The sequence below is a fragment of the Mustelus asterias genome, chromosome 8, assembly GCF_964213995.1.
Source record: "Mustelus asterias chromosome 8, sMusAst1.hap1.1, whole genome shotgun sequence".
In the NCBI taxonomy this organism is placed as follows: Eukaryota; Metazoa; Chordata; class Chondrichthyes; order Carcharhiniformes; family Triakidae; genus Mustelus; species Mustelus asterias.
This window is the reverse complement of record NC_135808.1, coordinates 74,500,592-74,525,230: the sequence shown is the minus strand read 5'-3', so window position 1 is coordinate 74,525,230 and position 24,639 is coordinate 74,500,592.

The window sequence follows — 24,639 nt, the reverse complement described above, 5'->3', positions numbered from 1 at the left end:
TACGCCAGACATCTTCTGGCTACTTGCAGACAACAGCCAGGAGAATCGGGCGACCAATTCCTGCGTGCGTTGCGAGCACTTGGCAGGGCCTGCAACTGCAAGGCCGTAACAGCCGCCCAAAACACTGAGGACTTAGTCATGACATAGGCATCTCTGATTATCAGGTCAAACTACATCCGGCAACGACTGCTGGAACAGGGTGGGCTGGATCTACAAAAGACTGTAGCTTTTGCCGACTCGTTAGAGGTGGCCTTCCGTAATCTCGAGGCCTACACCCCCGACCACGGGGGCGCATCGTGGACGCCGCAGTCGCCGCCACCACCTCTGTACTCAGGAGGGCCGCAGGCCTACGCCACGCCACGTCACGTCCCACCAATGACCCAACCGCTGCGGCAGTCTCTGGAAGTCCGAAGTGCTACTTCTGCAGCCTGGGGAAGCACCCCCGACAACGCTGCCCGGCGAAGGATGCGATCTGCTCCGGGTGTGGAAAGAAGGGCCATTACGCGAAGGTATGCAGGGCGAAGTCGACCTCCAAGCCCAGTCGCGCCGCGTGCGACCCGCGGGGGCCGCCATCTGGGGCGCCGGTAGCCGCGTGTGAGCCGTGCGGGCCGCCATCTTGGAGGCCGTCAGCCGCGTCGCAAAATCCAACGGTGGCTTTGGTTATGCTGGACCAATCCAGGCCTCACCAACTCGCCAGGTCCATGATGGACATCGAGGTAAACGGTCGCACTACAAACTGTTTATTTGATTGTGGGAGTACGGAGAGCTTTATTCACCCTAACACAGTGAGTCGCTATGCCCTTTCAGTACTGCCAGTGAAGCAAACGATCTCCATGGCTTCAAAGTCCCACTCGGTGGATGTCCTCGGGTACTGCGTGGCGACCCTGACTGTACGGGGCACAGTGTACAAAAGCTTCAGGCTCCTCGTGCTGCCACAACTCTGCGCTGCCGTACTCCTGGAGCTAGATTTCCTGTGTCACCTTGAGAGCGTCACCATGGAGTATAATGGGCCTTTTCCCCCACTCTCTGTTTGCAATCACCAGTTCTTAGATCGCCCACCGCGCACCACCTGCAGCCTCTCGACCCTTAAAGTCGCCCCTCCCTCACTGTTTGAAAATCTCACCCCCGACTGCAAGCCCATCGCCACCAAGAGCAGACGGTACAGTGCTGGAGACAGGGCTTTTATCAGGTCCGAAGTACAACGGCTCCTTGGGGAGGGGATTATCGAGGCCAGTACCAGCCCTGGAGAGCCCAAGTAGTAGTTGTTAAGACTGGGGAGAAACATCGCATGGTCATTGACTACAGTCAGACCATTAACCGCTACACGCAGCTGGACGCGTACCCCCTTCCCCGCATATCTGACATGGTTAATCAGATTGCGCAATATTGGGTGTTCTCCACCATCGACTTAAAATCTGCATACCACCAGCTCCCTATCCGCCCGGAAGACCGCCAATATACTGCCTTCGAGGCGGATGGCCGCCTCTATCACTTCCTTTGGGTCCCCTCCGGCGTCACCAACGGGGTCTCAGTTTTCCAGCGTGAGATGGACCGAATGGTAGACCAGAATGGGCTGTGGGCCACCTTCCCGTACCTGGATAATGTCACCATCTGCGGCCATGATCAGCAGGACCACGACGCCAACCTCCACAAATTCCTCCACACCGCCACACTCCTAAATCTGACCTATAATAAGCAGAAGTGTGTATTCCGCCCACGCCGCCTCGCCATCCTTGGTTGTGTTGTGGAAAACGGGTTCATCGGTCCCGATCCCGACTGCATGCGTCCCCTCCTGGAACTTCCCCTCCCCACCAGCCTCAAAGCACTGAGGAGATGCCTGGGCTTCTTCTTGTATTACGCCCAGTGGATCCCCAATTATGCGGATAAAGCCCGTCCGCTCATCAAATCCACCTCTTTTCCCCTGGCGGCAGAGGCCCGCCTGGCCTTCGACCGCCTCAAAGCAGACATCGCAAAGACCACGATGTATGCTGAAGACGACTCCATCCCGTTCCAGGTGGAGAGTGATGCATCTGACTTCGCCCTAGCCGCCACCCTTAACCAGGTGGGCAGACCCGTGGCCTTCTTCTCACGAACCCTCCAAGGCCCTGAAATTCGACACTCCTCTGTCAAGAAGGAGGCCCAAGCCATAGTGGAAGCTGTACGGCACTGGCGCCACTACTTAGCTGGTAAACGATTCACCCTACTCACGGACCAACGGTTAGTTGCATTCATGTTTAACAACACGCAGCGGGGCAAGATCAAAAATGATAAAATATTGAGGTGGAGAATCGAGCTTTCCACCTACAATTATGACATCTTATACCGGCCCGGGAAGCTCAATGAGCCCCCAGACGCCCTGTCCCGGGGAATATGTGTCAGTGCACAAATAGACCAATTGCAGACTCTCCACAACGACCTCTGCCACCCGGGGGGCACCAGGTTTTTTCACTTCATTAAAGCCCGTAACCTGCCCTACTCCATTGAGGAAGTCAGGTCTATAACCAGACACTGCCAGGTCTGCGCAGAGTGCAAGCTGCACTTCTATCGGCCAGACACAGCACACCTCATAAAGGCCACCCGCCCTTTCGAACGCCTAAGCGTCGACTTCAAAGGCCTCCTCCCCTCTTCTGACCGCAACATATACTTCTTCAACGTCATTGACGAATATTCACGTTTCCCCTTCGCTATTCCCTGCCCGGATATGACCTCGGCCACGGTCGTCAGGGCCCTGCACAGCCTCTTCACCCTGTTCGGTTTCCCTAGCTATATCCATAGCGACCGGGGATCCTCCTTTATGAGTGATGAGCTGCGACAGTACCTGCTCTCCAAAGGTATAGCCTCGAGTAGGACCACCAGTTACAACCCAGGGGGAATGGACAGGTAGAGAGGGAGAACGCGACAGTCTGGAAGGCCGTTTTACTAGCTCTGAGGTCTAAAGGTCTTCCAGTCACCCGCTGGCAAGAGGTCCTCCCTGATGCACTACACTCGATTAGATCACTCCTTTGCACAGCTACCAATGCTACCCCTCATGAAAGGATGTTTGTTTTCCCCAGGAAGTCCTCCTCGGGGACCTCACTACCGTTGTGGCTGACGTCCCCAGGCCCTGTGCTGCTCTGGAAGCACGTGAGGACCCATAAGTCGGACGCACTGGTCGAAAGGGTCCAGCTCCTCCACGCCAACCCCCAATACGCCTACGTGGCGTACCCCAACGGGAGGGAGGACATGGTCTCCATTCGAAACCTGGCACCCGCAGGTGCCCCAGGGACCGCGATGACCTGCAACCCCACACCCCCAACCCCCGTATACAGCACGCCTGAGCCCCAGGAGCCGCCACCACGCACCCGACAATCGGAAGGGACTACAGACGACTCGAGCGACTCCAGCCTGGCGCCTGAACCAACACTGCGGCCACCGGAACCGACACCACAACCGGCACTACAGCGGTCGCAGCGGCAGATCAAGCCCCCAGAGAGATTGAATTTGTAAATTTGTAATTCTGTAAATATCGTTCCACCCACCTCACCCCCGCCGGACTCTTTTTTAAAAGCAGGGGGTGAATGTGGTAAACCACTGTTAAGCTTATTGTCTGTGTGTGTGTGTGACATGCCTGGGCATGCCCCTGCCGGCCCTGCCTGAGACTCCTCCCCCCCCGGTCCAGGTATAAAGGTCACTGCTCCCAACCCCTCTGCCTCAGTCGCCGGACCAGTTCATCAGCAAGGGTGTGCTCCAAGTCTTTTGCAAATAAAAGCCTATTTGTTTTTGCATACAAACTAGTCTTTGCTTGATTGATAGGGCATCATACGTTCAGGTTATTAACTGGATGGAAACCTGGGGATCAAATCATTCAAACTTTGTTGAATCGGGTCACCAGAGTGAGCAAAACAAGTGTAACATGACTGCTCAAATTACCACTCTGCGATTCTGAGAGTTCAAACCTCATGACAGCACTCGCAATTGTGCCAGTGTAACATTTTCCTGCCATCAAAAACCTTTTTAGCAACTTTACCTGGTTCAGTTTCAAAAGTAGAAGTGTTTACGCTCTGACAATAATCATCCAGTGCTTTGACAGTGATTAAATATGTCTGACTGCAGTGCAGGTCCATGAACGTACAGCTTGTCTCTGTTGTATTGCACAGTGTTACATGTCCATCTTGTCCTTCTGCTGTTGTGATGTACCACAGCGCACCATCACTCTCCTCCCATGTCACTGTCGTAGTCTTGGTGACACAGTTTAGGCTTGTGTCAATATATTGGGGTGCACACGGGGCTGCGAAATACACAAACACAAACTGGCTGTGAGAGGACAAGAAATATCGACAATCTAAAACATTCAAAACAAGAATGCCACTGTAATTATATTGGTGCTCCTGAACAAAATTTACATTAATTAACATTTTCTTTTGGGAAATAACACATTTGATTGCATCTGTTGGAATGGTTACTAGCGAAAATATAGATTATTTTTAAAAATACGATGCATCTCTCTTTCAAAGGTAAATGTCTTTGTTTCACTCATAGATGGCACTGGTTTCACTGAGAATTAAATAAACCTTTAGCCATTCTGGTGTATTAAGATTAAGGCATTTTTTCACAATTCAGTACTTAAACTTTATTATTTGGACATGTGTTGTTGTAGTTACATTTTTAGCTGTTGTATTTATAGTCCTTCTTAACTCTTATACTGGAGGTCATTTGGCATTTAACTGATAGAAAAGGTTAACTATTCCCCAAGGACCAGGATAACAGGGAGAAAATTAAGCCTATAGTTCATAAAGGGGAATAATGTGTATGTTTGATCCACATTTTCACATTTGTTTCCAAGTACACGATATCACAGAATCAACTGTAGCAAAAAACACAATACATGACCACTTCATAGAATCATAGAATGGAAATGTATTCCAGTGAAATAGGTTTATATAGGCAGCATATTGTCAACTTCACTGCAATTCTTCACAGGGGCATCCTACAAAACTCCATCGTGCACAGAACATCTGTCACACCTCTTCTCCAATCACCATCTCTAAAGCATTTCCTACAATACATCAGTGACTACATTAAAAAAATACTTCATTGGTTGTTATGTGCTTTTAAAGTTGTAAAGGATGCTAGATAAATAACAATCTTTCTTTAGTATGACTTCAAGTCTCACCATTGCCTCACTCCACTCTGCTTCAGAAAACAACTTGAGCTCTTTATCCCGGTTTTTAGCCCCTCATCTTCGGATTCTGGAATATTTTGTTCTTTCCCCCCACCCAGCTTTTTCCTGCCACTCACATGTTCCACTCCAGTGTTAGAGACGGAGCTTTCAGCCATCATGAAATTTTTGGGTGGAATTTAATTTGATTTACTATCTCCCTACCTATCGTCAAAATGCTGCATAAAACTTAGCGCTTCAGACCTTGCCTTCAATCACAGCATCTCCCAATTCCTGCTTGATATCCATATTCCCTGTCTCAACGAAGTGCTTTGGGATAATTGTTTTCTTTGAATTCATTCGTGGGACATGGGCGTCCCTGGCCGGCCAGCATTTATTACCCATCCCCAGTTGCTCGAGGGCAGTTAAGAGTCATTGCTGTGGTTCTGGAGTAACATGTAGGCCAGACCAGGTAAGGACGGCAGATTTCCTTCCCTCAAGAACATCAGTGAACCAGATGGGTTTTTCTGACAATTGACAATGGTTTCACGGTCATCAATAGATTTTTAATTCCAGATAATTTATTGATTTCAAATTCAACCATCTGCTGTGGTGGGATTCAAACCCAGGTCTCCAGAACATTAGCTGAGTTTCTGGATTAATAGTCTGGCAACAATACCACTAGGCTATCCTCTCTCATTTACTCTGAAAAAGGTTATTTCAGATTTCCAGCATCCGCAGTATTTTACTTTTAAATAAATCAAGCTGTTGTGGGAATCAGTTGTACCGGTTTTGAACCACCCGATTCCACACAAAAGACTTACCAGTGCTGAATTCAAAATGAGAGCTTTGTGAAGTGTCACATACACCATCCAGTGCTGTCAGAGTTAAATTGTACATCTGTCCACAGTGTAGATTGGCTATTTGACACTGTCTGTTGGCTGTATCACATGATACTGTGTGCCCATCACTTCCCTCTGCTGTTGCAGAGTACGACACTGCACCTTTAGTGTGGCCCCAGGACACAGAAGCATCGTTTGTGTTACAATCCAGCTGGGCATCGAGATTCTGTGGGATGCACGATGCTGAAAAGAATGAAAAGAGCAGATGAAGAGAACTTGACCAGCAGCTGCTTATCTTTGTGGAATTAAAATCTAACTGAAATCTTTGTGCAAATGTATTTGTGAGTTTTTCTAGAGAACAGTATTTGGGCAGTGTAGAAATCAGGGTTAGTGAGATTGAGTCATAGAGTCATACAGGTTTCCAGCATAGAAACAGGCCCTTCAGCCCAACTTGTCCATTCCGCCTTTTTTTTAAAACCCCTAAGCTTATGCCTGCATTTGGCCATATCCCTCTATACCCATCTTACCTATGTAACTGTCTAAATGCTTTTTAAAAGACAAAATTGTACCCGCCTCTACTACTACCTCTGGCAGCTTGTTCCAGACATTCACCACCCTCTGTGAAAAAATTGCCCCTCTGGACACTTTTGTATCTCTCCCCTCTCACCTTAAACCTATACCCTCTAGTTTTAGACTCCCCTACCTTTGGGAAAAGATATTGACTATCTAGCTGATTGGTGCCCCTCATTATTTTATAGACCTCTATAAGATCACCCCTCAGCCTTCAACGTTCCAGTGAAAAAAGTCCCAGTCTATCCAGCCTCTCCTTATAACTCAAACCATCAAATCCCGGCAGCATCCTAGTAAATCTTTTCTGCACTCTTTCTAGTTTAATAATATCCTTCCTATAGTAGGGTGACCAGAACTGTACACAGTATTCCATGTGTGAGCTTACCAATGTCTTGTACAACTTCAACAAGACGTCCCAACTCCTGTATTCAATGTTCTGACCAATGAAACCAAGCAAGCTGAATGCCTTCTTCACCACTCTGTCCATCTGTAACTCCACTTTCAAAGAACTATGAACAGGTACCCCTAGATCTCTTTGTTCTGTAACTCTCCCCAACGCCCTACCATTAACTGAGTAAGTCCTGCCCTGGTTCAATCTACCAAAATGTATCACCTCACATTTATCTAAATTAAACTCCATCTGCCATTCGTCAGCCCACTGGCCCAATTGATTAAGATCCCGTTGCAATCGCAGATAACTTTCTTCACTGTCCACTATGCCACCAATCTTGGTGTCATCTGCAAACTTACTAACCATGCCTCCTATATTCTCATCCAAATTGTTAATATAGATTACAAATAACAGTGGACCCAGCACTGATCCATGAGGCACACCTCTGGTCACAGGCCTCCAGGCTTCTACAACCACCCTCTATCTTCTGTCAAGAAGCCAATTTTGTATCCATTTAGATACCTCACCCTGGGTCCCGTGTGATTTAACCTTATGCAACAACCAACCATGCGGTACCTTGTCAAAGACCTTGCTAAAGTCCATGTAGACAACATCAACTACACTGTCCTCATCTACCTTCTTGGTTACCCCTTCAAAAAACTCAATCAAATTTGTGAGACATGATTTTCCACTCACAAAGCCATGCTGACTGTCCCTAATCAGTCCTTGCATCTCTAAATGTCTGTAGAACCTGTCTCTCAAATTACCCTCCAACAACTTACCCACCACAGATGTGAGGCTCACTGGCCTGTAGTTCCCAGGCTTTTCCCCGCAGCCCTTTTTAAACAAAGGCACAACATTGATGCAGCAATCCCTGATATGGAAAAATCCTCTTCTCTTTAGTTACCTGTTTTCTTTGTGATGGACGGACTTTCAGCAGTGTCACATGAATCATCGTGTGCACGAACTGTGATGGTGTAGGTTTCTCCACAGTCCAGCTCAGTGATGTCACACAATGTTTCATTAGCACTGCATTGTTGTACATTGCTTCCTTCAGCAGTCGCAATGTATGATATTGCACCTTGACTTAACTCCCATGAGACTGACATATATCCAGCATCACAGTTCATGTAAGCATCAACATTCTGTGGAACACATGGTACTGCAAAAAGAGAATTCACAAATGTTACCTACTGAAAAAACACTGAGTTGCATAACATCCTTTAAGATAGAAAAATTGCAATTATTTAACTAAAGTGTATATGTTTTAGAATTTGTTTTAAATTCTAGTCTAGAATTACCTGTTTTAACTGTAACAGCAGAGCTTTGTGAGCTGTTACATTGCATGCGGATTGCCTGTACAGTTATATAGTAGCTCAGTCCACAGTACACATCTGAGATCACACATTCAGTGTCTGTTGCATTGCATGAGGTCCAATGATCATTGTTTCCTTGGGCTGTTACAAGGTATGATTCTGTACCATTACTGGGATCCCAAAACACTGACACATTATTACTTTCACAGTTGATGTGAGCGACCACATTCTGTGGGATACAAGGCACTGCGAAAAGAAGAAAGAATTCTTCATTCAAGTAGATCTAATACTGCACATATACTTGTAAAGCTGTGTGATAACAGAAATTTGCAGGAAATAGTAACACCACTATGTCACATTATTGTTCTGCAATGTTATATTAATTATAGGTTTTCCTTAGGAACCTTAAAAACACAACCAAAAGTTTTACCTGTTTGAATTTCAAAAGCTGGACTTGGTAAACTGGCACAACTTTTATCCATTGCTAATATTGTTATATTGTACATCTGGCCACACGGGAGGTCTACGATATCACAGCCTTCCTCTGTTGTATTGCATGAATACTTGTCTCCTTCCGTTCCTTCTGCAATTGCGATGTAGTTCACTGCACCGTCACTCTGCTCCCACAATACTGACGCTGTGTGTGTTTCACACTCCAAATAAGCACTGACAATCTGGGGATTGCAAGGGGCTAAAGATGCCAGGGAAACGCGATGAATAAAGGCACAGACAGCATTATACTTAAATTCACCCTTGTGCTTATAGAAATTACATTTGTGAATGTTTACAATGTAGTCTACAAGGAATTCTTTCTGTTAACATCAAAAAGGTCTGTGTGCAGGGACAGTGAGACATCAAAAATAAAGGATGTTATCTGGTTGCTATATAAATCACCTGCACGACCATGTACTTTTACTATCACAATTCTATTAAGTGGGTCTAATCATAATTATTGCACGCCTCATACATTCAAATTGTTTGATCATATGGCTGCAGCTGTTAAAAAATAATTTAAAAACATAAAATAGGAGCAAGAGTAGCCATTTGGCCCCTAGAGTCTGCTCTACCATTCAATAAGATCATGGTTGTTCCGATTGTAGCCTTAACTCAACTTTCTTTTCTGTCCCCCACAATATTCTGATTTTCTATTCTTCCCATCAAAATGGACAACCTCACATCTCCCCACATTATCCTCCATCTGCAAAGTTGTGCCCACTGGTATGCTATATATATCTCTGGAAAATTCTGTGTGTCCTCCCCACAACTTTCATTCCTACCTACCTTTGTATCATCACCAAATTCGGTTAAATTACACTCCGTTCTTTTATCCAAGTCATTAATATGGATCGGAAATTGTTCAGACCCCTGCACTGATCCCTGTGGCATTCCACTAGTTACAGTTTGTAAACCTGAAAATGATCCATTTATCTTTACTTTCTGTTTCATGTTTGTTAGCCAATAATCTATCTACTCTAAAGTATCAGCCTTAACAGCTGGAATTTGTATCTTGTTTAGTATCATTTTGTGTGATATCTATCCACACCTAATGTGAAACCTATGCCTTTTGGAAATCCAAACACACTGCATCTACTGGTTCCCCTTCATCTCTTCAAAGAACTCTAATAAACTTTTCGAACACATTTTCCAAATGTCATGATGGCATTTAATTAAACAAGGATTCCAGCATTTTTCCAATGACAGATGTTAGGCCATCTGGCTTATAGTTCCCTGCTTTCTGTTTCCCTCCATTCTTGAATAGAGCTGTTACATTGGTGGTTTTCCAATCTACTGGGACCGTTCCAGAATTACACTCAATGCATCTACTATCTTCTATTTTTATTGGGATGATTTTTGTGTCATCTACCATAAAGAAATGTCCAAAAACCTTGTTCAAAGTCTCTGCAATTTCCCCGTTTCCTACTATCAATTCCCCAGTCTCACCCTCTAAAGGACCAATGCTCACGTTAGCTGCTTCCTTCCTTTGTACATTATTGCAGAAGCTTTTACTATCTGTTTTTGTTAGTTTATTCACATGTTTTAAATTCTCCCTTTTTATTGTTTTTTTTACTCATAATTTGCTGGTTTCTAAGATGTTCCCAATCTCTTTGGTCTACAACTGAACTTTGTAGCATTCTACACCTTTCAATTTGAAACCATTCTTAACAGATGGTGCATCTTTCTCCTACAGTCTTTCTTTCTTGATGGAATATATCTTTGTTCAGAGTTATGTAATAGCTCTCTAAATGTGTACCACTGATTCCCTATAGTCTTACCTTTTAACCTATTTACCTGGTCCACTGTAGCCTATTCGGTCTTCAACATTTGTTATTGCCTTTATTTAAATTTAGGACATTAGTTTCAAACCTATGTTTCTCACCCTCAAACTGAATGTGAATCTCTATCATTCTATGACCAATTTTGCCTAGAAGATCCTTCAGTGTGAGATCCTTAATTGATCTCATTGAATTGCAAAATTACCATGTCTAAAACCAATATGGGACCACTAGTCTACTCCTGCCATCATTCTTCCATATTTCTATAGTAGAGGATGTATTGGATGGAGATTTGCATAAGGTGTTTGATAAAGTATTTCACAAAGGCTTCATTTTAAAAGATTCAGGCATATAGGAAATATAGCAATGTGGATAGAAAGTTGGTTGACTGACAAAAGACAAGAGCTAGTGAACACAGCATTGGCTGCGATGGTGAGGAGCGTGTGTGTGTGTGCGTGTACTTTAGCAACTGTGTTAACAACACAAAAGCAAATGTTTGGCAAACAGTGATGAGAATTGTAAAGACCGCCCTGAAGATCGTGAGAGAATGGAGCCAATATAACATGGATAAATGTGAAGCAATACATTTGTGGTAAAGCTTCATGAATACACATTGAGTAGAAGAACAGTGAGTCATGGAGTCGATTTTATTTTTGCCTAGTGTTGTAAGTCAATAAACACAGTACTATCCGAGTTAACAAAACGTGCTGGAGATTTCCTTCATTTTGGTTTACATCGTCCATACAGTATTTGCCAGTCAAATAGGGAGTTACCTGTTTGAAGTTCAACCATTGAACTCTGAGATTGGTTACATGTGCTGTCAGACGCGATGACATATACAGAATATAACTGGCCACAGAGTAACTTGGGAGTTCTACATGATGTTTCTGATGTGCTGCACGATGTGATGCTCCCATCGGGTCCTTCAGCAAAGGCAGTGTACAACAGCGCCCCTCTACTGTCATCCCACAAGACCAAAGCTGTATTTAGGTTACAATCCAGTCTCACTTCTACATTCTGTGGATCACAAGGCACTGAAAATAAAATTGGAAGTTAAAATGGATGGAAAATGACAGAATAAAACCATCGGTAATAAATAAAGGGTTGGATGAATTTACTAACTTATATTGGAACTTAATACAGCAAAGTGAAAGGAAAAGTAATCATGAAGGGGGCGATCTTGAGCCTGCTCTCGCCATCTGTGCGAATGTCGGCAGGGGCTCAAGATCTGGAAGTCGCAGTTTTTGGCAATGACAATGCAATTTCGGATCTTCCTCGCCAGTAATGGCGTGAGCCTGCTTTACATGAATTTGAATATATTTAAATATTATTAATCCGCCCTCTCAGCAGATATTGACACCCCACCATATATTGATACTGTGCCAGCGTGACGTCACCCAGATGTGAATCTCATCGTAGGGGTCCCCCTGGGGCATAAATGTGAGTATAACCCCTGGGGAGAGGGACATGACCTGGCACTGCCCCTTGGTACTGCCCATTGGCACTTTGCCAACCTGGCAGTACTAACCTCAAAGTGCCAACCTGGCAGTGCCAACCTGTGCCAAGGGCAGACACCCATAGGAGCCTCATGGGGGAGGGAGGGATTCATTTATTTGTGGTGGGAGCAGACATGGGAACTGGGGATGCAGGCAATGGCTGTTTGGGTGGGGGGTTTGGGGAAGCGATCCAATGGCAGTGATGTTCTGGGGTAAGGGGAGGAGTCCGAGCATTGATTCTTTGTGGGGGAGGTGCCGGCTCTGACCGTGAGGGTGGGGGGAGCTCATGAGACCTCCGTGGTGGGGTAAGAAGAGGTTATTTTTTCCTCTGATCAGAGCAGCCTTTAAAAAAGGCGCCCCATCTCACTGCAGCTGGGCCCAATGTATATTCTGTGCATCACTCATCAGTTATTGGCACTGACTAAAATGAGAACAGCAGTTTCATCATAATCATTGGTCAAGTACTTTCACGGTTCCCATTCATTTCTGCTCAAACCTGTTAATGCTGACATTATGAAATTGATGTTAGCTTCTATAACATGCTGGACATTGGGAATTTGCATCCAAACGTCCTGTAACGCTGATTTCCCCGAGACAAGTTGTAAAAATAATTGAAACTTTACAGTGTAGGAGGTAACCATTTGGTCCATTAAATCAGCACTGGCTCTCTGAAAGAGCATTCTACCTAGTCCCACTCCCCTACCTTGTCCCCGTAACCTTGCACATTCTTTTTTTTCAGATAGCAATCTAATTCTCTTTTGAATACCTCTCAGAAAGTTTGTTCCAGACTCCAACCACCCTCTGGGTGAAAAATGTTCTCCGCACATCACTTCTACTCCTTTTGCCAATTATTTTGAATCTGTGCCCTCTAGTTCTTGATGCCCTCCTCAGTGGGGATGGTTTCTCACTGTTTACCCTGTCCATACCCCTCAGGATCTTGATTACTTCTATGAAGACTCCTCTCAGCCTTCTTTTCTTCAAGGAAAACTATCCTAGCCTCTCTAATTTATCCTCAAAGCAACAGTTCCTTATCCCTGCAATCATTTCTGTGAATGTCCTCTATAGGCCAGGCAATGCCTTCACTTCCTTCCTCAAGTATGGATCTGTCTCAGAACTGGATGCAGTATTCCAGATGATGCGTAAAACAAGTGTAGATCTGCTAGTAAGGGTAATTTTGTGAATATAGAAAAATGAGCTGTCTTTTTCCATGGTTTCTCACATCTGAGATTCTTGTGTGTGCTGTAAATCATCTGCTTGCATTCTGCAGAACAGTGCCATGGCCATTGGGGAATGTCATGCCACAAACTCAGGCCATCAGATGAGACATTTTCATCAGATGTTCATTTTCTTCTTTCTTCTCTAGATGTTCACTTGGATGTGAATAAGTTCAGCATTCAATTCCTTACATACCCGGCTCTGCAGTACATTATGTGTCCAAAATGTTTAACTCATGTTTTAACTCAGGTGAGGGCAGGAATGGAGTGAGGTGGAAGATGAATGTGTGGCTGAGGGACTGGTGCAGGGGGCAGGGATTCAGGTTCCTGGACCATTGGGACCTCTTTAGGGGCAGGGGTGATCTGTATACAAAAAACGGGTGGAACTTGAATCACACGGGGACCAATATCCTGGCCGGTAGGTTGGCTAAGGTTACTGGGGAGAATTTAAACTAGATAGGTTGGGGGGAGGGGAGCTAGAAGAGTTGACTAGGATCAAGGAACTAATTGATGGGGTGGAGGATGCAGGGGTAAGGGGAATTACAAAATTAATGGTAGAGGAGAGAGTGCAAGTGAATGAAGGCGGTAATTTAGATAAGGGAGTAGAGGGAGAGGGTGTTCGCGACTCATCAAAGCGGGTCCAGATAAAAGCTGGAATAAGGACACTTTGCCTGAATGCACGAAGCATTCGGAACAAGGTAAATGAGTTGATGGTGCAAATCAGCACAAGTGGGTACGATCTAGTGGCCATTACAGAAACGTGGCTGAAAGGTGACCAGGACTGGGAGATGAATATCCAGGGGTATCAGGCGTTTAGGAAGAATAGACAGGAAGGAAAAGGTGGTGGGGTCGCGCTATTAATAAGAGATAATATCAGGGTAGTACTGAGGGATGACATAGGCTCTGAGGAACAAAACGTGGAATCATTATGGGTAGAGATGAGGAATAGTAGAGGGAGAAAGACACTAGTAGGTGTGGTATATAGGCCCCCAAATAATAATGTTGAGGTAGGGAGGGCTATAAACAAGCAGATAAGGGATGCGTGTAAAAACGGAACGGCAATAATCATGGGGGACTTCAACATGCACATTGACTGGCAGACTCAAGTCGGTAAGGGTGGAATGGAGGAAGAGTTCTTAGAATGCTGTCGGGATAGTTTCCTTGAACAGCATGTTACGGAACCGACGAGGGAACGAGCTATTTTGGATCTGGTATTGTGTAACGAGGTAGGTAGAATTAAGGATCTTATTGTGAAGGACCCTCTTGGGTCTAGTGACCACAATATGGTCGAATTTCTGATTCAGATGGAAGAGGAGAAAGTTTGGTCCCAAACCAGTGTCCTCTGTTTGAACAGAGGGAAATATGATAGGATGAGGGATGAATTGGCTAAGGTAGACTGGGAGAGCAGGCTGGCAGGTAGGATAGCTGAGGAACAGTGGAGGATTTTTAAGGAGATCCTTTTCAGTTCTCAGCAAAAATATATTCCAGCAAAAAACAAGGATTGTAAGAAAAGGGAGAACCAGCCGTGGATAACGAAGGAAATAAAGGAGAGTATTAAAATAAAAACAGCTGCGTACAGAGTGGCCAAAAATAGTGGAGAAACAAGTGATTGGGAAAAATTTAAGAAACAACAAAGAGAGACTAAGAAAGCGATAAAGAAAGGAAGGATAGACTATGAAGCTCGGCTAGCAATTAATATAAAAAATGATAGTAAAAGTTTTTATAAATATATAAAAAGGAATAGAGTGGCTAGAGTGAATGTTGGACCCTTGGAGGACGAGAGGGGGGAGTTAATAGTGGGAAATGAGGATATGGCTGAGTCTTTAAATAAGTTTTTTGTGTCGGTCTTCACGGTGGAGGACACAAATAGTTTGCCAAATATTAACGATAGAGGGTTGGCAGCAGGAGAAATACTTAATACCATTAATGTTACCAGAGAGGCAGTGCTGGGTAGACTAATGGGACTGAAGGTGGATAAGTCCCCGGGTCCGGATGGAATGCATCCCAGGGTATTGAAAGAAATGTCAGAGGTAATAGTGGATGCGTTAGTGATTATTTATCAAAACTCGTTGCATTCTGGGGTAGTGCCGGTTGATTGGAAAACGGCTAATGTTACGCCGCTGTTTAAAAAAGGAAGGAGACAAAAGGCGGGTAACTATAGGCCGGTCAGCTTAACGTCTGTAGTAGGGAAAATGCTGGAATCCATTATTAAAGAGGAGATAGCAGGGCATCTGGATAGAAATGGTTCGATCAATCAGACGCAGCATGGATTCATGAGGGGAAAGTCGTGCTTGACGAACATGTTGGATTTTTATGAAGATGTGACTAGGGCGGTTGATGGAGGAGAACCGGTGGATGCGGTGTTTTTGGATTTCCAAAAGGCGTTTGATAAGGTGCCCCATAAAAGGCTACTGAAGAAGATTAGGGCACACGGAGTTGGGGGTAGTGTGTTAAAGTGGATTGGGGACTGGCTATCCGACAGGAAGCAAAGAGTCGGAATAAATGGGTGTTTTTCCGGTTGGAGGAAGGTAACTAGTGGCGTGCCGGAGGGATCGGTACTCGGGCCGCAACTATTTACCATTTATATAGATGATCTGGAGGAGGGGACGGAGTGTAGGGTAACGAAGTTTGCAGACGACACAAAGATAAGTGGAAAAGTGAATCGTGTGGAGGACGGAGAAGATCTGCAGAGAGATTTGGACAGGCTGAGTGAGTGGGCGAGGATATGGCAAATGGAGTATAACGTTGAGAAATGCGAGGTTATACACTTTGGAGGAAATAATAACAAATGGGATTACTATCTCAATGGAAACAAATTAAAACATGCTACCGTGCAAAGGGACCTGGGGGTCCTTGTGCATGAGACGCAAAAGCCCAGTCTGCAGGTACAACAGGTGATCAAGAAGGCAAATGGGATGTTGGCCTATATTGCGAAGGGGATAGAATATAAAAGCAGGGATGTCTTGATGCACCTGTACAGGGCATTGGTGAGGCCGCAGCTGGAATACTGTGTGCAGTATTGGTCCCCTTATATGAGGAAGGATATATTGGCATTGGAGGGAGTGCAGAGAAGGTTCACCAGGTTGATACCGGAGATGAGGGGTTTGGATTATGAGGAGAGGCTGAGGAGATTGGGTTTGTACTCGTTGGAGTTTAGAAGGATGAGGGGGGATCTTATGGAGACTTATAAGATAATGCGGGGGCTGGATAGGGTGGAGGCGGAGAGATTCTTTCCACTTAGTAAGGAAGTTAAAACTAGAGGACACAGCCTCAAAATAAAGGGGGGTCGGTTTAAGACAGAGTTGAGGAGGAACTTCTTCTCCCAGAGGGTGGTGAATCTCTGGAATTCTCTGCCCACTGAGGTGGTGGAGGCTACCTCGCTGAATATGTTTAAAGCGCGGATGGATGGATTCCTGATCGGTAAGGGAATTAAGGGTTATGGGGATCAGGCGGGTAAGTGGTACTGATCCACGTCAGATCAGCCATGATCTTATTGAATGGCGGGGCAGGCTCGAGGGGCTAGATGGCCTACTCCTGCTCCTATTTCTTATGTTCTTATGTTGAATATAATGTTCGCCCAGATATGTATATCTACTAATAATATTCATTTCTCTTATTGAGGCAGTGAGATTAGATGGAGGTAGAAGATGCAACTTTAGAATTTGGGGAAATATTGCTGGTCCAGGAAAGCAACTTTGGAAAAGGCTCTATTATCCAGAAATACCTAGAACAACCTGTGTGCTTATTTGACCAGTGAAAACATTTTAGATTAAAGAGGACACAAAATCAAACTGCATGTTATTGCTGATTTGTCAGACCAAGGACATCAAAGACAGAAATTCAAGCTGTGGATGCTATAATAGTAAGTCTACATTTTAACCAGCGCAATGTAGAGGGATCAATTAAACAAGAATATAAATAGCAACATAAAAGTTCACATTTAAAATACTGCCTGTGGAATAGAAGATTTTACTTGTTACGAAGTCACAAAATGCTTTATGGAAATGAGGCATTACCTGAATCTACATTCACCATTGCACCCTGAGGATTTTTGCAGATGTTGTCTGTAGCTAGAACAGAGATTGTATAATATTCACCACACTGCAGGTGTGGGATATGAGCCTTTGTATCGCTGGTGTTGAATAAAGCTGCGACTCTTTGACTATCTTGGGCGATCACAGTGTATAACTTTGCTCCATCAGTGTCATCCCACGAGAAGGAGACTGTGTTCGAATGACAATCCAGCTGAGCCTTTAGATTCTCAGGAACACACGGTGCTATTTAGAAAATACACATGAATATTAATCAAGTTTCACTGTCTTGTAAACATACAGAAAAAAATCTAAATTTATTTCCATTCTAGATATTAATTAAGGAATAATAGTAGTACCAGTTTGGATTTGGGCAGAAGTGCTTGAGAAGCCACTCCGGCTATAATGGAGTGTTGTCACTGTTACGTTATAGGTCTGTCCACAGTGCAAATCCAGCATTTCATAGCTTGTCTCTGTTGTGTTGTGAGAGTGCGTATGTCCATCACTGCCTTCTGCAGTTACATTGTATAATATCGCTCCATCAGTCCGTCCCCACGATGCTACTACTCTATTCGAATTACAGTCCACATTCACAATGATTTCATCTGGAGCACACGGTGCTGTGTAAAAGGCAATTTAAACATTAATATCCACTGAGTTTGATATGAGAAATTGTCTTGGCCTGATGATGCTTGCAACATCTCATTAAGCTTAAACCAGTTGGATAATACAGTCATCATTATATTCCACATTGCGATGATTCAACCCAGATATTGTTTATTGGGACCAACAAATTTCAGCTCAGGACTTTGGGTTACTATAACCTTTACCCAGTCTGATCACAGAATCTAGAAAGGTTTTCTCTGAATATTAAACTTTTGCATCAATGATCCCAGAAACTTATAGAAGGATGCTTTAGCTGTTTCTAGTGCAAACAGTGTCTAGGGGAACTTCTTGTGGGACAGACTGAATGGGGGTGGCATCCGTGCGTATGGACTCAGGATATTTGTATCGTAGATACTTCTAAACTTTGGCCAATTGAGTGAGTTCAATGGGTGTCTGTAACGGACTCTAAATACTGATAGTCAATTTTAACCCCACCCACCTGTGGGAAACTAGACAGCTGAACAGTCTTAAACCAACAGGTCAGACGCGGCATATTTTTGAAGGTGATCAGAGGACTGCTTCAGGAGGGAATTATTGCTTGCTAACATTCAATGGCTATGACCTTGCTGCTCAGATTGCCAACAATACTACATCGACTACACTCCAGAAATAAATCTTTCATAGTGAAGTGTTTTAAGATGTTCTGAGGAGATGAAAGGTTGAATACAAAGCCAAATCTTGCCCTTCTATATTACCTGTCCAAATGTCATAACTAGAGCTTTGGATGCTGCTACAGTTTTCACCAAATGCCAGTACAGAGATGCTGTATATTTGGCTGCAGTGAAGATCTGGGATTACACAGTGTGTTTCCGATGTGGCGCAGGTGGCGATGTGTCCATCACACCCCTCTGCTGTTACAGCGTACGACACTGTGAGATTACTCGGCTCCCACGTTACAAAGGCAGTGAGAGTGTCAATATCAGCTTGTACATTCTGAGGAGGACAGGGTACTTCAGTGAGGAGAAAAAAAAAGAGAATTCATGAATTAGCGATATTACAATAACAATGACTTATATGTAAATAGCACTTTTGGCAAAATATCATCTTTTAAGACACTTCTCAGGAGCATTATAAATTTAAGCATGACACTGAGCAATCTAAGGATGACCCAATGCTTGGACAAGGAGACCGTCTTAAAGGAAGAATGTGAAATAGACAGGCAGAGAGATTTAAGGAGGATATTATGGAGCCAAGGGCCGAGGCAACTGAAGGCACAGCCGTCAATGGTGGAGTGATTAAAATTGGGTATGCAAAAGGGGCCAGAATTAGAGGCGCGCAGATATCTTGAAGGGTTGTAGGGCTAGAAGAAATTATATAGAGATAGCAAGGGACAAGATCATACAGCACTTTGAAAATGAGAATTTAAAAATCAAGATGTTGCTTGATGAGTGCCAGTGGAGGTTAGTGAGCACAGGAGTGATAGAGCAGCAGCTAAGACACAGCAGCAGAGTTTGGATAATTTCACGTTTATGGTGGGCATGCATGTCAAGAGGTAATGGAAGCATGAATGAGGGTTCCAGGAGCATATCAACTGAGGACAGGGGGATGTTCCAAATCTTAGTGCTGGCATAAATATGAGGTTGGAAGCTTATCGCAGGGTCAAATGTTACACCCAGGCTGTGAACAGACTGGATTAATCCCAGATTTTTGCCGAGTAAAAGATAAAGTTGGTCTCTAAGAGACAGTTTGAAGCAGAGACTGAAAACAATGGCTTCGCTGTTCCCAATATTTAATTGGAAGACATTTTTGCTCATCCAGTATGGGATGATGGATAATTAGTTTGATAATTTTAAAAAGATGGAGGAGTCAGGAATGGTGGTGCTGAGGTGGTGCTGAGGTGGCGTTGAGGTGGCGTTGAGGTGGTGTTGAGGCGGTGTTGAGGCGGTGCTGAGGTGGTGTTGAGGTGGTATTGAGGCGGTGTTGAGGCGGTGCTGAGGTGATGCTGAGGTGGTGTTGAGGTGGTATTGAGGCGGTGTTGAGGTGGTGTTGAGGCGGTGTTGAAGCGGTGTTGAGGTGGTGTTGGGGGGGTGTTGAGGTGATGTTGAGGCGGTGTTGGGGTGCTGTTGAGGTGATGTTGGGGTGGTGTTGGGGTGGTGTTGAGGTGATGTTGAGGTGGTGTTGAGGTGGTGTTGAGGTGGTGTTGGGGTGGTGTTGAGGTGGTGTTGAGGTGGTGTTGAGGCGGTGTTGAGGCGGTATTGAGGCGGTGTTGAGGTGATGTTGAGGTAGTGTTGAGGTGGTGTTGAGGTGGTGTTGAGGTGGTGTTGAGGTGGTGTTGAGGCGATGTTGAGGTGGTGTTGAGGCAGTGTTGAGGCAGTGTTGAGGTGGTGTTGAGGCGGTGTTGAGGCGGTGTTGAGGCGGTGTTGAGGTGGTGTTGAGGTGATGTTGAGGTGATGTTGAGGTGGTGTTGAGGCGATGTTGAGGCGGTGTTGAGGTGGTGTTGAGGTGGTGTTGAGGTAGTGTTGAGGCGGTGTTGAGGCGGTGTTGCGGTGATGTTGAGGTGATGTTGAGGTCGTGTTGAGGTGGTGTTGAGGCGATGTTGAGGTGGTGTTGAGGTGGTGTTGAGGTGGTGTTGAGGTGGTGTTGAGGCAGTGTTGAGGTGATGTTGAGGTGATGTTGAGGTGATGTTGAGGTGATGTTGAGGTGGTGTTGAGGCGATGTTGAGGTGGTGTTGAGGTGGTGTTGAGGTGGTGTTGAGGTGGTGTTGAGGCGGTGTTGAGGTGGTGTTGAGGCGGTGTTGAGGCGGTGTTGAGGTAGTATTGAATGCCATCAGCTTTTTGTGAGAACCAGCTCTGCAATTTCAGATGATATTGGTGAGGGGAAGCATGTGCATGAGAAATAGGAGGGGGCCAGGGATGGATCCTTGGGGAACACTCGAGGTAACAATGCATGAGTAGGAAGGGAAGCCACTTCAAGTGACCCTTGGCTATAATTAGATAGATAAGAATGGAACCAGGAGAGGGCAGTTGCAGCCAGCTGGTCAACAGTGGAGAGGCTTTGGTGGAGGATAGTGCGGTCAACCAGTTCAAAGGCCGCACACAGGTTGAGAAGGATAAAGAGGGCAAGTTTACCTTTGTCACAGTCACATAGGATTCCTTTTGTGACTTTTTGAGTTGTTTCAGTACTGACATGGGAGGGGGCCTGACTGGAAGGATTCAAATATCGAGCTCGAAGAAAGAGGGGAACAGATTTGGGAGGTGACAACACATTCACAGGCCTTGGAAAGAAAGACAGGCTGGCAATGGGACAGCGATTTGCATGGACAATGGGGTTAGGGTTGGTTTTTCGAGGAGTGGGGTGGTGACGGCAGATTTTCAAGAGAGAGGAATGACACCTCAAAAGAAGGAACTGCATTCAATATTGGGTAACATCGGGACCAGGAGGGAAAGTTGGGCAATCAGCAGTTTAGCAGAAAAAAAATTGAAGCAAACAGGAGTGGGTCTCATTGATAAGATGGAAATAATTTTAGTAACTGGGTAGAAATCCCAGTGATCTGAGTATTCAAAGTCTCTCTGCTGAATAAGGTGACAGTGAGAAGTAAGAAACCCACCCAACGCCGGCATCTCCACATCATGAATAAGGTTACCACAGCGGTGAGAACAAATGTCATCATAATCTCCCAAATTACCACTCTGACCTTCCTGGACTTCAGATTTCCTTACAGGACTTGCTATTAGGCCAGTTTAATATTTCACAGCATCACAAAACTGTTTAGAAACCTGTTTGTGCCTGCGTGGGTTTCCTCCGGGTGCTCCGGTTTCTTCCCACAGTCCAAAGATGTGCGGGTTAGGCTGATTGGCCATGCTAAATTGTCCCTTAGTGTCAGGGAGACTAGCAACGTAAATACATGGGGCTACGGGAATAGGGACTAGGTGGGATTGTGGTTGGTGCAGACTCAATGGGCCGAATGGCCCCCTTCTGCATTGTAGGGATTCTAGAACAGGATCCTCAATAACTGTGCAGGAACTATTCAGAATTCAACATGGACTGTCATTTCTGAGTTGGGCTTTAGTTTACAAATTTCTAGAGAGGCTGCCTCATAGTGGAAGGAGATTCTACAAAGAGAGCACAGTGGTCATTACATTCAGGTTATTAACTGGATGGAAACCTGGGGATCAAATCATTCAAACTCTGTTGAATTGGGTCACCAGACTGAGCAAAACAAGTGTAACATGACTGCCCAAATTATCACTATGAGCTTCTGAGAGTTCAGACCTCACGACAGTCCTTGCAATTGTGCCAGTGTAACATTTTCCTGCCATCAAAAACCTCTTTAGCAACTTTACCTGGTTCAATTTCAAAAGTAGAAGTGTTTACGCTCTGACAATAACCATCCAGTGCTTTGACAGTGATTAAATATGTCTGACTGCAGTGCAGGTCCATGAACGTACAGCTTGTCTCTGTTGTATTGCACAGTGTTACATGTCCATCTTGTCCTTCTGCTGTTGTGATGTACCACAGCGCACCATCACTCTCCTCCCATGTCACTGTCGTAGTCTTGGTGACACAGTTTAGGCTGGTGTCAATATATTGGGGTGCACACGGGGCTGCGAAATACACAAACACAAACTGGCTGTGAGAGGGCAAGGAATATTTACAAGACTGTCACTGTAATTACACTGGTGCTTCTGAACACGGTTTCATTTGCTCAGTTATTTCCTTTGAATAAGTAAAGCCCTCTAACATATTTGAATGTACCTGTTGGTATAATTACAAGGGAAAATCCTGGCTCTTTTTAAAACAGACGGTTTCTCCTTTGAGAATAAATGGCTTTATTTCACTCAAAGATTGTGTTGATTTTATTGAGAATTCTGAGTCAGAAGGCTGTGGCTTCAAGATCTACTCCATGAGTTAAGTCAACAATCTGGGTTGTACTGTGGGAGTGTAGTACTGTCAGAGGTTCTGTCTTTTGGGTGATATTAAACCAAGACCCTGTCTGCACTCCCTGGTGGATGTAAAATATACCCACCTGACGAAGGGACAGCCTGCTCCGAAAGCTAGTGGCTTTTGCTACCAAATAAATCTGTTGGACTTTAACCTGGTGTTAGACTTCTTACTGGATGTAAAATATGCCATGGTATGATTTTGAAGACTGGCGGAATTATCCCCGGCCAATATTTATCACAAAAACAGATGATGTGGCCATTGCTGTTTGTGGGAGCTTGTAGTGCACAAATTAACCGTCATGTTTCCTATGTTACTACAGTGAGTGGGGATCGGTTTAGCTCAGTTGACTCGTGATGTGAGTGGGGCCAACAGCACAGGTTCAATTCCCATACTGGCTGAGGATATTCATGAAGGTCCACCTTCTCAACCTTGCTCCTCATCTAAGGCATGGTGACCCTCAGGTTAAATCACCACCAGTCAGCTCTCCCCCCCCAAAAAGGGGGCAGAGCAGCCTTATGTCCTCTGGGACTTTGGCGACTTTCATTACTACAGTGATCACACCTCAAAGGTACTTCATTGATTGTAAAGTACTTTGGGATGTCCAGTGGTCGTGAATGGCACTATACAAGTGCATACCATTCTTTTTTTTCAAAGTTACACTGGTCTCTAGGGAGAACAGGAGTAGATTTTCAACTCTTACCTTGGTGAGTGAATTCAACTGGGAAGATATTCATCTTCTTGAGTTCCCGGCCCAAAGGCAGATTCAACCCAAAGTGCCTCAACCTCCACCCCAGAGGCAGGTCTCAAATCCACCCAGCCAGAAAGGGGGATTAAATCCCATGCTGTTGGCACCTATCTGATTCACAATGGCTATCCAGCCAATGGAACCATCGCCAACACCAACCACCCTCCCCAGCCCACACCTCCAAGGAGCCTGAGTTGCTGTGGCAACATAAACTTTGACATACATATTGTAACCTGGAGCTATGAATAGTGATGGTAGAGATTCCAATTTCTTTCTATCACGTGGCTGACCAGGAATCTTTCCAATTCTTATCACCTACCATTGGTGCATGTTGGAAGGGTTTATAAGGTGATATTCAACCTGTTTGGCAGTATTATCAATACACCTTCCTTGATCTTCAAACCCTGAGTGGGACTTGAACCCAAAGCTTCTGCCCCAGAGGCAGGGAGGTTACTCACGGCACCACAAGATCTCCACAGGCTGGAAATTAGACCTTTAGCAATTAGAATGACATTCAATTCTGGTGCCTATTTCCATAGTTGTTTCCAACATGTGCAGGAAGTGGTTACAGACCATCTCAGAGCTGGAGGAGTGGAAATGTTCAGGAGGCACAAGAGTGTGCAAGTTGTACATGCGATCTTCAAATGCCAAGAGACATACATAATGATGAAGCGATCCAAAGACATGCTGCGTGATTCTGCATAAAATAGTATGGGAAATATACTAATGTCACATCCTTTACCAAAGACTTTGGAATGGAAATCACCACAGCACAGGGAGAAAAAATAGACTGAATGTGCTCCAGCAATGTCAGAACATGTAGTCATTCACACTACATCCAAACTACAAAGACCACTTGTTTCCAAGACAGTATGCTCCTGTGTGCTATGATGCAGCACGATAGTCTTTGGTGCAACAAGTGGACAGAAAGATCCTATTCCATTGAGCCATGTGGCAGTCCAGACTGGAAAGCAGTGGGAGCCGGTAACCATGAGAGTCAATGCCAGCAGTCTAGGTCCAATGAAGTAGAAACAGTGCCAGGAGCACTTCTATCCTTCCTCCTCTTCCCTTTAT